The following is a 14391-nucleotide window of genomic DNA, read 5'->3' as shown; positions in this document are numbered from 1 at the left end:
ACTCAATAGGCTCTCTCTCTCTCTCTCTCTCTCTCTCTCTCTCTCTCTCTCTCTCTCTCTCTCTCTCTCTGTGTGTGTGTGTGTGTGATCATAGAAGGTGATGACATGAGTTTAAAGGGGGATATGGAGAAGAAGGGACATTGGAAGAGTTGGAGTGTGGAGCAGGAGGTATAGAGATGATGCGAACACAGTACACTCACATATAAAATCTCAAAAAAAATAATAAATAATAATAATTGAACCAGGCATGATAGTTCATGCCTTTAATCTCAGAACTCAAGAGGCAGAGGCAGGCAGCTCTCTCTGAGTTTAAGGCTAGCCAGGTCTACATAGTAAGACCCTCCCTCAAAAATAAATAAATATTTTAAAAGTAATGATAATCACAGAGTATCCCGCCATTACTCTTGGTATATCATGTAGTGTCTCTTAGGGAGCAAATGGAAAGTGTTCCCTTTGATGCGCTCCTCACTCAGCCAAACAGCCTATTCTGTGGCGTGCATGTCGCAGGGTTATGGATGGACACAGCCTGGGCCTGGCTCTCAGAGGCTTCAAACCTAGTGAAGAATATAAAGCACACATGTAAGCAAACAAAGCACATTGATAGACAAGTGTTGGGATCATGTAGCTAATATTAAGAGTCAAATGAGTTGCAACAAAAGCCCTAAGCATTCAAGGTCAGGAGATTCAAGGGAGAGCCACAGGCATTCTTTCTCACTTTACAGAAAGGACACAGAGGCCCAGAAAGGCTAAGTCTGGGACTGAGCAGTCACAGAAGGCATGGGTGAACATTCTGTTTACAGCACCCAGCTGCTTCTCCTTCACACAATCCACTTGTCAACCATTTTACAGTGATCTAAAAGTCTTAATTAATCTGTGCAGCAAGAGGCCTTTAGAGGACTCACATTGATAATTTTCAGTACTCATTAATGTGTCCCCCAAATCAGTTAAAACTGAAAAAGCCACAATCGAATGACTCCACTACATACATCTGTTTTGATCTCCGTGACATCAAATGCCAGGTGCTAAAGACGCAACACTCTTCAGTCAATGGTTTTGACAGGAAAACACATTGTGCCTGACTCGGCGGTCACACGGAAGAGACCTTTTTGTTCCTTCAGGTGATTCATTCCCTTGTCATATTTTTGAGCCCCCAAGTTAAAATAAAACACCCTAAGACCACCCCCAGGAGCCTACACCCCTGTGGAGAAGAGATTTCTGAGGCCCAGCATCAAATCGCCTTTGATTTTTCCCTTGAGTTTATTTCTGTCACTGTGGAGCAGGTAACACATTTCAGCTTTTAAGCCATGAAGTGATCTTTCTTTTTTAGAAAAAAAAAAATAGCTCTCAAAGCTTTAATCTTATATTTCCATTCGTATTGAGTTAAATGTTGTAAAACTATCAACTCTGTCAAAACCTGGCAAAGAGAGAACAAGACACCATACAATCTTAATGTCCAAACTGACTGGTGATTATCAGGGATTAAATGTGCAGGAATTCCAAATCTTTTTTGATTTGAGATGTCTAGATAACTTTTGTTTTTCCATAATTGTATGAGGTTTCTACATAGTATTTAAGAATCAATTATATTGCAATTGATGTAATTAACTCTAATAATCCATTAAAAGTCGGTAGGAGGGCTATTCAAGTCAACAGAAAAGAAGGAGTGGATTATGAAGGTGTTATTAACCTATACAGAATTTTACCAGACATTTTCTTTTCTTACATAATAAATACACAGTGTTAGGAAGGCTGTCATTATAATTTGGTATGAACAATAGTCCATCATTTCTTTTCCTATGCAACCCTTAACTAATTCCATGCACCATGCACAAGTAAAATGAAGCCCTTCCTAATCAGGGTGCAGTCGTATCAATCATCTATTACTGCACGATGAACGATGGGGCCCCTGCTCAGCTAAGTGGAAGAGAAGTGTGGCCCAGCAGAAATGTCAGGCTCACCTTCCCTTTGAATTGACAACTTTCTGTTTCTGATGCCTGTCTGCATTTAGCAAGCAATCAAAGAGTAAGTTTGAAAAAAGAGAAAGCCCCGCTTACACTTATGAGCACTAACTTGCTGGGAAGGCGAGGCCGAGCGTCCTCTCGAACCCCGAGCCAGCTGTGCAGCCCAAGCAAGTCCCCACGACCCATTCCCGGAGCCTCCAACTCTTGCACCCTCCCAGATCAAGGGGTTCATTTTGTTCTAGCTATAAACCAGACATTCACCACAAACAGCCAACCTCAGCAGATCTTGGCATCACCGGGTCTCCAGAGCACAGGGTGTGTTTTAAGGCCACAGCATGAGTCCCTCCAGTTCCCATTATTCCTGGTAAAACTTGATGGAAAGAAGTCAGGAGTTCAGGCTTTTAAAATATAGGTCACAGCTGAGCCTGGCGGTGTAGCAATCTCAGAAACTCAGGAGGCTGAGGCAGGAGGGTAGCCAGTTCTTCCATGATACAGAACAATTCTAAGGCCAGCTTGGGTTTGTAACTTAGCAAGATCCTATCTCAAAATTTAAAAAGATAAAATATGGAGCTTAAGATATAGCTAATTGCTAGAACAACTGCCTAACAAGTGTGAGACCTTAGGTTCAATCCCCAGGACCTCAAAAACAATTAACTTATTAATTAATTACAGGCCGACAAGCAGACTGTCCTCCTCTGAATGGATTCTTACCATCAGCCATTTCCCACAGGGACTTTTTCAGCTTAAAAATGAACAAAAACGTTGTTCTAAATTTCCTATATCAGCATGAAAGAACAAGTTGTTTGTGATCTCAGCCACGTTACCGACCATCAACTTTCCTAGGAACACAGATTGCTATGGCTTCAGCTAGCTTTGTGTAGGCGTCACAAAGGGCAGTTGTGCCTGGCAAAGATGCAGAGCCAAGGGGCATATGGTAGAGAGGATACTGCACCTGGACAGGAGCGTGGTGGGGGATGCAGTAGAGGAGCCAAGGACCTTTGTAAGCTGGATGTGGAAAGACCCCGAATCAGAGCCCTGCCTTCAGTGAAATGCATTCACTTAGAATTAAATCAAAGAGAGATGTGGAATAAGCTTTGTAAAGGACAAAACCCTTCACAGAGCCAAGAGTTTGTTTGCATGTGTAGGACTGACCAAAGTTACAAAGTTTTCAAAGTCAGGAAAAAGGGATAAAACACAGTTCCTCAAACCTTGCTGTGCGTGGAGCCATCTGGGGAGTTATTTCAAACTACCCTATCCATTTCTCGGATGACTCTGATTGGAACTCCAGGCTGGGAGACACTTGGATAAGGGTTTGCCTGGAAACAGATTCCCATCCATTCATCAGATATTTGAAACACTCAGAAGCCTCAGAGGATAGAAACAATTATAAGATATGGCTCAGACGTTGAGCAACTTGCGTGCTACGTGTAGAGGGAAGATAAAATGAAAGCTGTGTGCTGAAGTAGGACCCACAGCCCACAGTCACAATCTTTCTGGTGTCCCTTTGGAGCTAGAAGCCAGACAAGACTTCACTCTCCACAGAGAGAAACTCTGGTTCCTATTACTTTGAATTAAATTGCCTGCGTGAGTGTCTCTGTTCCCAAAGGGTGAGCCTCATGCCTGGGCCCTGAGGACCAATGTGGGTCATCAGAGTCTGGGTCAGGCATCGGGAGAGAGGGTAGACTCTGTTCCCATCTGAGAAAAACAAGCATCTTAGAGAGTTTAGCTCAGATATGGAAGTAACGAAGACCCCTTTCCATTCCGGAGAGCATCTGGTTTGTGCGGCACCCATGAAGCATGAAGGAGACAAGTCCAGATGTGGGCAGCTGTGTGAGAAGAACAGGAGACTTAGCCTCTGAAGGTTTCACTTTGAGTCTCCTCCCCGAGAGCCCATCTGGAGTCACAGTAGTGTCTGGGAGCAGATGGAGAATGCCACTTCCCTTTTTTTTTTTCTGAAAGTCCACTGTCCCTTTGTACGGGTCCCAAGAACACCGACCAAAGAGGCCTGGTCCAAGAGTCAGGAGGCCTGGCTTGTCATTCTGCCCCTGCCAGTAATGAGCTACAAAACCATGTCTCTTTCTGTGTCACATCCGTTTCCAAAGAGGAACACTCAGGAGACTGTCATCCTACCTAGCTACTTCACAGGGTTGACATGAGGGCTACAGAAAAACCTTTGAAAAGGTAGAAAAGTATCTCTGAAATCAAGAAATGAATGTGGCACCTCTGAGTAAAATGTTGACCTCCAGATGATGCGATCTGATCATGAGCCTTGTCCCCCAGTTCACCAGAGAACGTTCATTCTATCTGCTGCTTTGCTTTGAAAACGTGGGCCGGTCTCCTGATAAGTTACCACCACTGTGTCCTTTGCAGATAAAGACTTGTAGAGGAGGTTGCTCTGCCTGCTGCATCCCCTCTGGCTTTGGCAGGTGTGAACTCTCTCTCTCCAGGCCTACAGAAGCTAAAAATGCTGGTGCTTTGCCCAGCGATCTCTTGCCCCCCAAGCCTCAGCCTGCTCGCACAGATCTGGAGGTACCCAAGTCATCTGACCCCAACCCCATTCATGTGACATCTTTGTTCGCTGCTAAATTCACTTGTGAGGGGAAAAAAATACCTCAACCAGGAAATGTACCTCATGCAGCTATTTCATCCTCCCCTCACGTGGTGCTGGGATATCGCTTTAAAGAACATTCTTGCGGCGTTTCCAGGTCTTTCCCTTTAGTCCTGCCACGGGAGGAGCTGGTCCGAGGGGAAACTGCTCCCCAGCAGAGCCGATCTTCAAAGGGACTTCTTCGGGCAGGAAGAGGGAATGTCTGATATCGTGGCTGAATAAACAGACTCATCAAGCTCAGAGCCAATTTGGAAAGCCAGGCCCCCTGAGTTCTCAGTCGGCCAGCCCTGCACCGCACATTGCTTCAGCTCTCTCTGTAATGTCCTCCTCTCTCTCTCTCTCTCTCTCTCTCTCTCTCTCTCTCTCTCTCTCTCTCTCTCTCTCTCTCCCTCTCTCCTCTTCCTCTCTCCTCTCCCTCTCTATGGTCTTCCTCACCAAATGCCTTAACATAGCTGAGTGTGGAATTATTGATTTTTCACTATTCATATGCTAACCTGAAATAACAGGTTCTGCACATCTCAAAGCCCATGATGTCACCTGATGCAGATCACAATGTCTTGCAATGTCTACCACAGCACACAATATTTCAATCTTCTCCCATGATTGTAAAGGGAGAATAGCCTGGTACGGTGATGTACACCCAAGATTCATGTTCTAAGGACACTGAAGCAGAAGGATCACCAAGAGGTCAAAGCCATCCTATGCTACTTAGTGACTTCTAAGCCAGCTTGACTATATAGGCAGACTCTTAAAACTAAGCAGGTTTTATAGGTGGCTCATAACACACAGTATGCCAGCCCTGGGAAGGTCATTGATAGAATCCTAAGCTTCACAGGATTCCAAAGAATTCATTTTCAGACACAAACAAACAACAAAATCTACAAATCCACACACTCAGAAAGATAAATGTCTCCTCTGTCCCTTGAAATGGTTCAACGTCTTGCAATCTATTGTAGAATTACTCAAATGTAACTAACCTAAACCTTTTATAATCAGTTTTTCCATTGATAAGCTGCTCAGGAGCAAAATTCCAAGCCCCAGGTCACAGCAGGGCTTAGGCTTAAAGACCGGAATTTGTCCTTTCCGTACTGGAAAATTTGGGATTTTCTTTTAATGTTAAATAAGCACCAAAAGATGTTGTGGCTGTTCAGAAAACCCGGATATTAACCCATTACTTTTGCCATGGGTACATCCACAAATACTCTTCTGGACGCAAATGCTCCATGGATTTCCCATCTCAAATTTTCACTCCCATCATAATTTGTTTCTATAATTCCAAAATTTATGCTTGCTTTAAATATCCCAATATTTATTTGTTATGTTCCCTTTGTGGGAAACATGCTGAAGGACATATTCTTGGGAGGGTTTAGAAAACTCTCCAGAACCTAAGTTTCAAATCAGAGTTCATTTCTTCAAGTTAATTCATTCCTTCCACAGCTGGCTCTCGGCAGCTGTGTTATTCTACTTGCTGCTTGGCCCCTTGCCCTGTTCTACAGAAGTAACAGCCAAGGAGAAAGTCATATCCACAGCTGGATAATAGGGGTGTCTGGGACCCAAAGCAGTTTAAATTTCCTCCCCATAGTAGGCATTTAAACAATCATTCAGTCATCCCCCAGCCCCACCGTCAGCATTACTGCCATCTTCCTAAGTACCAACTAGGACAATGAATGCTGGCTCCTGCCTGTAGTCTCCTCAGAAAGGGGCACTGGAAAAGAAGCTTTGCTGTGAGTTCAAGACCAGCCTGGGCTAGAGGAAGACTGTCTCAAGTGAAATAAAATTAAAAATAGAAAAAGGAAAGTCTGCTTGGGCTCCCTAGGATGATCAACGTTTTCAGAGTGCTTATTTGTAGTATTTGGAAGTAAGTATCACAGAGAAATCACGAGGATCATTCTGCCGTGTGTCCTCTCACTAACCCAGACTAACAGCCAAGCATGCACAAATTAATACACGTACTTTACCATTTTATAAAGCTATGTCGTGTCTATTCTTGGAGAAAGAATTTTTTAAAAATATCCTAACTCAGACACTCAAGTACTGACTGACAAATTCCCAGATATTTAGAAGAGATCAACAAGCAGATTTCTCATTTTTTAACTGATTTCTGTATAGTTGGCATCATCAATTGCCTGTCAAACTAAGACTAAAGGTCAGAGACTATTTTTATCAGTCACTCTCCGATGCACTTCTCTCTACCCAGCACGGAGCGGGCTCTCCTTGTGCAACCATGGACACAAACATCTCTTAGGCATGGAGAGAGGGACAAGGTGGGAGGCATCGGTTTTCACTCACCTTTGGCCAGGCTTTATTTGTTCTACAGATAAAAAAATAACTTTGGACTTCTTTATCCAACCAGTCACCTTGCATCAGCAGTAAACTCCCTCAAAACTTTCTGTTCCCGTCAGACCCTTGAGAAAACAAAACGAAAAAAATAAAAGCACGATTAACATCTACTTTCTTTGGTCAACATCCTAGCATTGAGCAATTTCTTGACATCTAAAAGGGACTGTCCTGGAGTCTGACTGAGAGTGAACTCTTTATTGATCCCATGGCTGGGGCCAGGAACAACCAGAGAAAGAAAGTTGAGCTTGCAGAGCCTTGATCCAGGTCGCTTTCCACCCCTGCCCTCCGCATCACCAGGGCCTCATCCACAGTTTCCTTTTGAAAGTAGGAATCTCTAGACATTTAAACTGTACACTTCTACCAACAACAACATGTTAAATGTATTTTAATTTACATATTACATATTTATTAACTTATTCTGAACACAGAGAACATAGGGATTACCCTCATTTGAATGTTACACCTGTGTCCAGGTGTTCAATATCACATGGAAAGCATAAATATGGAGCATTATTGCATGCCAATTAAAAAGAACATGGATACCAAAATTTAAGGTGAAATTAAAATGAACACAAATGGGCTTAATGTCATCTTTCTCACACCAATAAATCACTTTGGACTTTCCATGAGGTAGAGACCTTATGTCTGGATCGATCACTTTTAAAATATGGATATCTATCACTCTCTCCTGTCAATCACTACTTTGTCCCCTGGAAAACCTGTCATTATGGGTGTCTGTGAACAAGAACTTATTGTAACATTCATATTTTAAGTGCAAGTATAATTATGAGAAGAAAGCTTTACTTTATGTTAACATGAGAAGTGCCAAAAATTTCAGGGTATTGGACCAACAATGGGTTGCCTGCTGTCCCTGATCTCAGGCCTCCTCACCAGATGTGGCATGGCAGCCCCACACTCTGCAAATAGAAACATTTTAGGGACCACCCAATGACTGGAAGAGAAAAGGGAGGGTGACTTATGAGCTAAGCAGCTTCTATGAGGTTAATATCAGATTTCTACTCAAAGTTCACGTTGCTTTAAGAAATCAGAAGGGAGACAAGGCACTGACAGACACTGCAGAGCCAGAAGCAGAAGTCTTCATGGCCCCTCCATGACAAATAAAGGCCTAGATGAACTTTCCCAGGTCTGCACGGCGCTTCCAGGATTCGGCAGCTCTACATTGAGGGATTAAATAAAGACTCCACAGTACAAAAGGAAAAAAGGATCTTTTTATTTATTTTTTCTCAAATAATAACAAGTGCCTGTATACTCAGTAATTTATGTCTGTCATGAATATAGGCAAAAACTTACCCAGAGCATAAGATGAGCAATTATCTGATTTTCATCTTTGTGACACTAGTTGGAGATCTTTTATAACAATACTGTTTCTTAGGCATACATGTAAATTCAATTCACCAAATCATTTGAAAACCATCTACTTGACGTTGACCCGTAAAACAAAGGGAAGTAGAAAGAATGGATCAGGAATTGAGAGGCTTCTTCAGAAATATGTATGCACAGTTCTGTATGTATACACATCAATCACATACATGTACTTATATATACATTTGCATGTGAAAAGAAGTCCCTGCTGCTGCCATTCATCTGGGCAAACCATTTAACTTTGAAACACTATGAAGTGATGTGCCACAGGCACTGAATGATACAACAGGACACACATAAGAAATGGAGAGATAGCCCAGCAGTTCCGAGCATGTACTGCTCTTACAGAGGATCAGGTCCCAGAGCTCACTAAAGGGGGATCACAACTGCCTTGAACTCCAGCTCCAGGGGGATCCCTTCATTCATGTGCACATACCCATACACAGATACATACATGTCCATAATTGAAATAAAAATAAATAGGGACTGAAGAGACAGCTCAGTGGTTAAGAGAATTTATTTTTCTTTCAGAGGACCCAGGTTTGATTTCTAGCACCCACATGGTAGCTCACAACCCTCTGTAACTCCAGTTCCAAGGGGCCTGATGCCCTCTTCTGGTCTCTTCAAGTTTTAGCTATGCATGTGGTACACATACATACATTCTTGCTTACAAAATACTCATACACATGAAATAAAATCAATAATGTTTTTAAAAAATTAAATATTTTTAAACAGCAAATGAGTGTGTGCTAGCAGAGTGAAGAATTGTATATAATAAAAGTCAGATTATTGCAAATTTCCAGTAAGAAAAACAATTTTTCAGATAAACTAAGTTATATTCAAAATGGAAGGACTTCCCATTGGCAAACCATATCCAGGTATACAGCATTCACGGATATACAGAAGGAACTGGTCCTAAAGCACCAGCCATAAAGTTAAAGTTAGTGGATTCACGGAAGACAATTGATGCGATGGATCAGAATTCAGTCTTGCTTGAAACACCCTGGCAAACAAGGCAAATTATGTCGTTGTTGTCCACTTAGAACACCCCATGTTATGCTTTCATGCTACAGGAGACAACATGTGAGAAGGCACAGGATTGACATGGGTCCCAGGAATTCCCCTCTCCTGCACCTTTTCAGGCACTGACCTTTGTTTCTGAAATGTCAAGGCATCTCTTATGTCATCACGAGTCTGTTCTCCCAGCCCCTCAGAGTGCCACCATCGAATGGACATGAACAGTGCCAAGAGTGATAAGACCTGGGAATTGCTGAGTGCCACCAATCCTTCTGTCAACACAGCTGACCTAAAATCTCCTTTGACATGAAAGACCTTGATCACCTTCCTTTAATGGTGCAGAGGAGAAGCACGCTGAGACAAACTGTTCGTCAGCTGCTCTCCCAAGCAGGATTCTCAGGTAGAAATAGATGCTGATTCTACTTCTCTTGACTGTCTGAAGTCAACATCTTGGTCCATGATTGTACCAAGTTGTTTCAAACAGCACAAGGACAGAGGTGCTAGGGAGATTAGAAACTCAGTGGGGGCAAGCTCTGACTTTTCAGCTTCTTCAGTATTCCCTATCATGAGCCAAAGAAACTTGTTTGAACTCCCATGTGTAGCAGAGATTTCACAGTCTGTCAAGCCACAGTGAATACCCCAGTGTTGTCCAAACTTAAAGGCTTTGTTATGGCTTGTGAATGAATCAGCGCAGCAAGGTGATCATGGGGTGATGGGTCAGATACATTCACATGTCTCCTACTTGTTATTGAGAAAGAAATGATCAGACGAGTTGTTTTGCCAGTTTTATGAGCAAAAAGACTTAGTGTTGATAGTTACTGCTCAGCAGTTATGAAGACTGTCTGGTCAAACTCAAGCTGTTTTCATCTTCATGAGTGCCTATTTTGTGGGTAAAGCACTTCAGTTCTGAACATGGCACCTGCCACACGAGGGACACCTGTGGTTGCGTCTCATTAAGATGATCGTGTCAAGTATTTCTTTCTTTCAACGCACAAACCATTCCTCTGTGCTTAGGTAGAATCTATTTCTCTAAGCCTTTGAATATGGGTTCACCAGTGTAATCCTTCACACATGGAAGATGGAAGAAATGATTGCATGGCTTTCAAGGAGATACTTTGAATCTTTGCAGCATCCACTCAAATGTCTTAGGACATTGGCTCTAGAGGAAGCCGGTCACAATGTAAGAAATCTGATGACCCAAAGACCACCAAATTACAAGGAAACTTAAGCTAACCATGTGGACAGAGTCCTGATTAGCCCAAGGACAAAAATACAGATGAAGAAATACTCAGGTTGCTCATCTAGCCTCAGCCACCATCTAACTATGAACACTTGAGACTCCAAGCAAAAGTTGCCCAACTGAACACTGAGTAAGGCAACACACTATCTTACTGTTGCTACACTTAGAATACTTTATCAACAGCAATGCTGGGTAGCTGAAAGTGATTTCTATATTTATTAAATAAGTACACAGGCTGGTAAAAAAAACAGGCCACTTAGAAAAAAGGATTACTGAGCATATCTAATGAAATCCATCAAATACATTATTTAGGGGACGTCAACAGTGGTAAAGACCATTTGGAAATTGGACAGCTTTGTGGATAATTGTGGCCAAGAGGAAATCTGCTATGGAGAAAGTAACTTTTTTTTTGGAGAGTGGAATTTTCCAAACTCACCAACCATCTCAACAGGGTTATTAGCTGATTGCTCAATGCTCTGCTCTCCTTTACACAAAGCAAACTCATGACTGTTTCAGCCATGATTCTAGGTACAAAGTAGACAAAACAGATCACACCAAGGAAAAGCATCAATAAGCAAAGGAAATAGGTTCCGTGGAGCTCAACCTGCTCGTTTATTTTGTAAAACAGACTGTGGTCCAGGTAGCACTGTAAAACAACCAAATATAGCCAGAGATAAGCGTGGGCGGGGTGGAAAATAGAGGCTAAATGCCGTGCAAAGGCAGCTGTGACATCATAACAGCCCCCATGATTGCGCTGATATGGCCACCCCTTTATTATGACAAGCTTAATTATGACATGATCCATATCTATCGTGTCTTTGATGGTTGTAAATAAGTCTGAGTAATTCCACCATCACTCTTACCAGAGACACAATAGTTTTAGCCTTTGGGGGTAGCCAAGTGAATAGATGCTGAGAGGATGGATTGAATCCTTGTGCCTTGGGAAGTGAAACAAAACCAGAGCCTGCCCCCCTTTCCTGACTATCAGCTTTTTTATGACTGTTTGGTCTCCTTGGTACTCAGATATCACACCCCTCACTTACAGAATACTCTCCACTATGTCCTAATCTAACCCCACAAAGCCATGATGCCCAAAGAGGAATTCTATCTCTTCCTAGAGTACACACGATGGTGTTCAGAATTAGCTGAACAAAATATTGACCCATTTTGACCAACTTCATACACAGCTTAATAACAGAGTTTAAAACAAACAAAAAATATGGTTGACAGTTTCTATGGATCTGGTAAGGCAGTGTCTACAAACCCTTTATCCTTTGTCTGTGTGTGCAGACAGAACCCAGGACTCAGGGTCATCCTCACTATGAGCAGGGTAAGGAGGAAAGTGTCTTTTGCTGGGATCTGACATACACACCCAGGGACCACTTTCTTGGCTTCTTTTGATTCTGCTATGTTAATGAAACCAATTTCAGAACAATGTATTGGGTGACATGGGGAAAACAGGTTCATTAAGTTTGTTCTTGAAAAGTTTTCAAGAAAATGTGAGTTATGGGGGGGGGGTGGCTAACCAGTTGGAGATCTCACCAGAAGGACCAAGAGCAATGGTGTTGGACCCTCTTTGTTGAGAGACAATAAGTATCTTCAGCACTCTTCTCAAATCCTCCTGGGCTGGAAGATTGTTTCAGAGGTTTAGAGCACTGTTGATAATCCAGAGGACTGGAGTTTGATTCCCACATCCACAAGGCAGCCCACAAGCACACATAATTCCAATCCCAGGAGATCTAACACCCTCTTCAGGCCTCTTTGGGCACTGCATGACCATGGTACATGGACATACATTCTTACACATAAAATGGGAACAAACAAAATCTCAAATATTTTGATTAAAAATTTTTTAAAAAATAAAATAAAATCCTCCCATGCTTCAAGGCCTGAGACTCTAGGAACTACATTTCCCAGATTCCCTTGCCAGTAAGGTTCTTGGAGTGATTTGCCACTGAAATCATAGGAAGGTGAAAAGACAGGAAAAAGAGACATTTTTTCTCAGTTAGTAGCCACAGGTTCATGTGCATAGTCAGAGGACAGATGGCGGGTTGTATGTCACTTATATGCAGACAGTTGAGATCATCAGTGTCCACGTGTGTAGCTTCCTTGATCTCTTCCTCCCAACCTTCCCAATAGTCCTGTTCACCTTCTAATTCTGCATATGGTAGCCTTTCCTCAGGAGAATATTCCCAGTAGGTAAGTCAGAACAGAACTGGGTAGGTATGGTTTCAATAACAAATAACTCCTGTGATGTCTAGTCTTAACTGGCAATTTGGTACAGCCTAGAATTACCTGAAAAACCTTCATGGATTTTTTTTTTTAATTTTTGATTTATTTAAGTGGTTTGCCAGTACATGTGTATGTGTATCATATATGTGCCTGCCTTCAGAGGTCAGAAAACAGTGTCAGCTCCCCAGGAACTGGAGTTACGGTGTGAGTCACCACATGTGTGTGCTGGGAAGCAAACTGAACTGAGATCCTCTGCAAGAGCAGCAAGTGCTTTTAACTGCAAAGCTAGCTCTCCAAACTCTGGGAAAGAGGGTCTTAAGGAGAAAATACCTAGATCAGATTGGCCTGTGGGTACAGCTATGAGAGTATTGTCTTGTTCATTGATGTAGGAAGACCCAAGCCCTTGTGAGCAGCACCATTCCCTAGGCAGGGGTCATAAGCAGTATGGAGGGAAGATAGCTAGCTGAGAGCAAGGATGCATACATTTGATTCTCTCTCTGCTGTTACCTTTGGATACAATGTGAAGCCATGTTCTCATCTTGGCTTCTCAGTGATGGACTGTAACCTGAAATAGCAAGTGAAATATACCCCTTTCTCCCTTAAGTCGCTTGTCAGAATATTTTATCACAGTCACAGAGATGAAACCAGGACAACTCCTAAACTCCACATAGTATAACAAAACGAAGTTCCCTGTCCAGGATGCAGGCTGAGCGGCTTCTGTCTTAAAGTTAGACCATCTAGTTCTGTTGTATCCTCGTTCCTTCAAGGTCCTCATGGAAGAGGCAGGGGGAGTATAAGAAAGGCACTCACATGCCCACATGCTCCTAACTCCCTAGCATGGTACTCCTATTTCAAATCCTATGACAAAGGATTGGTCTCACGGGACCATGGTCTTCCTCTGTCTGTGTGTAGAGAGCAGAGATGGTATGGTGGCCATCATGTTGTGTCAGACTTTTATCTTCTGACTGTGACCACTGTCTTTAGTGCTCAATGCTGTGTCCTGTGACAAAACTCTAAACTATGTGGTGTTGGCCTTGTATTCAAGACATGAGCTGTTGGAAGAAGACCTATTAGCTCAGACTGCTGGAGACCTATTATCAGGCAGTAGAAAAGTACCCAACAAAACTTCATTTTATCACCTTGAAAATCTGGTCATGTGCTATGAACTTGTAAGGAAAAAAAACCCTGTGCATGCCATGTCTGAGCAATGCAAAAGAAGAACAAGAGAATCCTAGAAACTAATTAGTTTCTAAGAAAAAATTTAAAAGAAGAAAGCAAAAGAAAATAGCTGCTTCTAGATCTCCCTCCTGATACCAATGTCTGCATTAGTCAATGCATGTCATACTTGCTGCTGTAACAAGCAATCCCCAAGATCTCAGAAAACATCTAATGGAGCTCTTCCTCTGAGCAGAGATTGGGGGATGCCTGTTTCTTCCACACATAGCTCTGTGTCATTTGGGGGACACCTAGGTTATCCTGGCATTATCTACCCAGAAGACAAAGAAGTTGGGAAATTGACAGTTCCTGGCTGAGTAATTAATCCCCAGAAGCAAGCCAACATGTGGAAAGGAAGGATCAGTCCTCACTGATCAGCTAGCCATCTTCCCTAT

At 42.6% G+C, this 14391-nt stretch overlaps 1 long non-coding RNA gene across 1 annotated transcript in view; it reads right to left on the bottom strand.

Annotated features, from left to right (window-relative positions):
• Positions 1 to 248: 248 nt before the first annotated feature.
• Positions 249 to 14391, bottom strand: part of LOC107402967 (uncharacterized) — a 41090-nt gene continuing 26947 nt past the window's right edge. The window contains exons 2-3 of the long non-coding RNA XR_006062214.2: positions 6859 to 6974; positions 249 to 554 (exon numbers count right to left, since the gene is read on the bottom strand). This is a non-coding gene — a long non-coding RNA (uncharacterized LOC107402967). The remainder of the gene's footprint in view (positions 555 to 6858; positions 6975 to 14391) is intronic.

This window comes from Peromyscus maniculatus, chromosome 11 (genome assembly GCF_049852395.1).
Source record: "Peromyscus maniculatus bairdii isolate BWxNUB_F1_BW_parent chromosome 11, HU_Pman_BW_mat_3.1, whole genome shotgun sequence".
Taxonomy (NCBI): Eukaryota; Metazoa; Chordata; class Mammalia; order Rodentia; family Cricetidae; genus Peromyscus; species Peromyscus maniculatus.
Note: the sequence above shows the minus strand (reverse complement) of the source record. Positions and strands in the feature narration are given on the sequence as shown.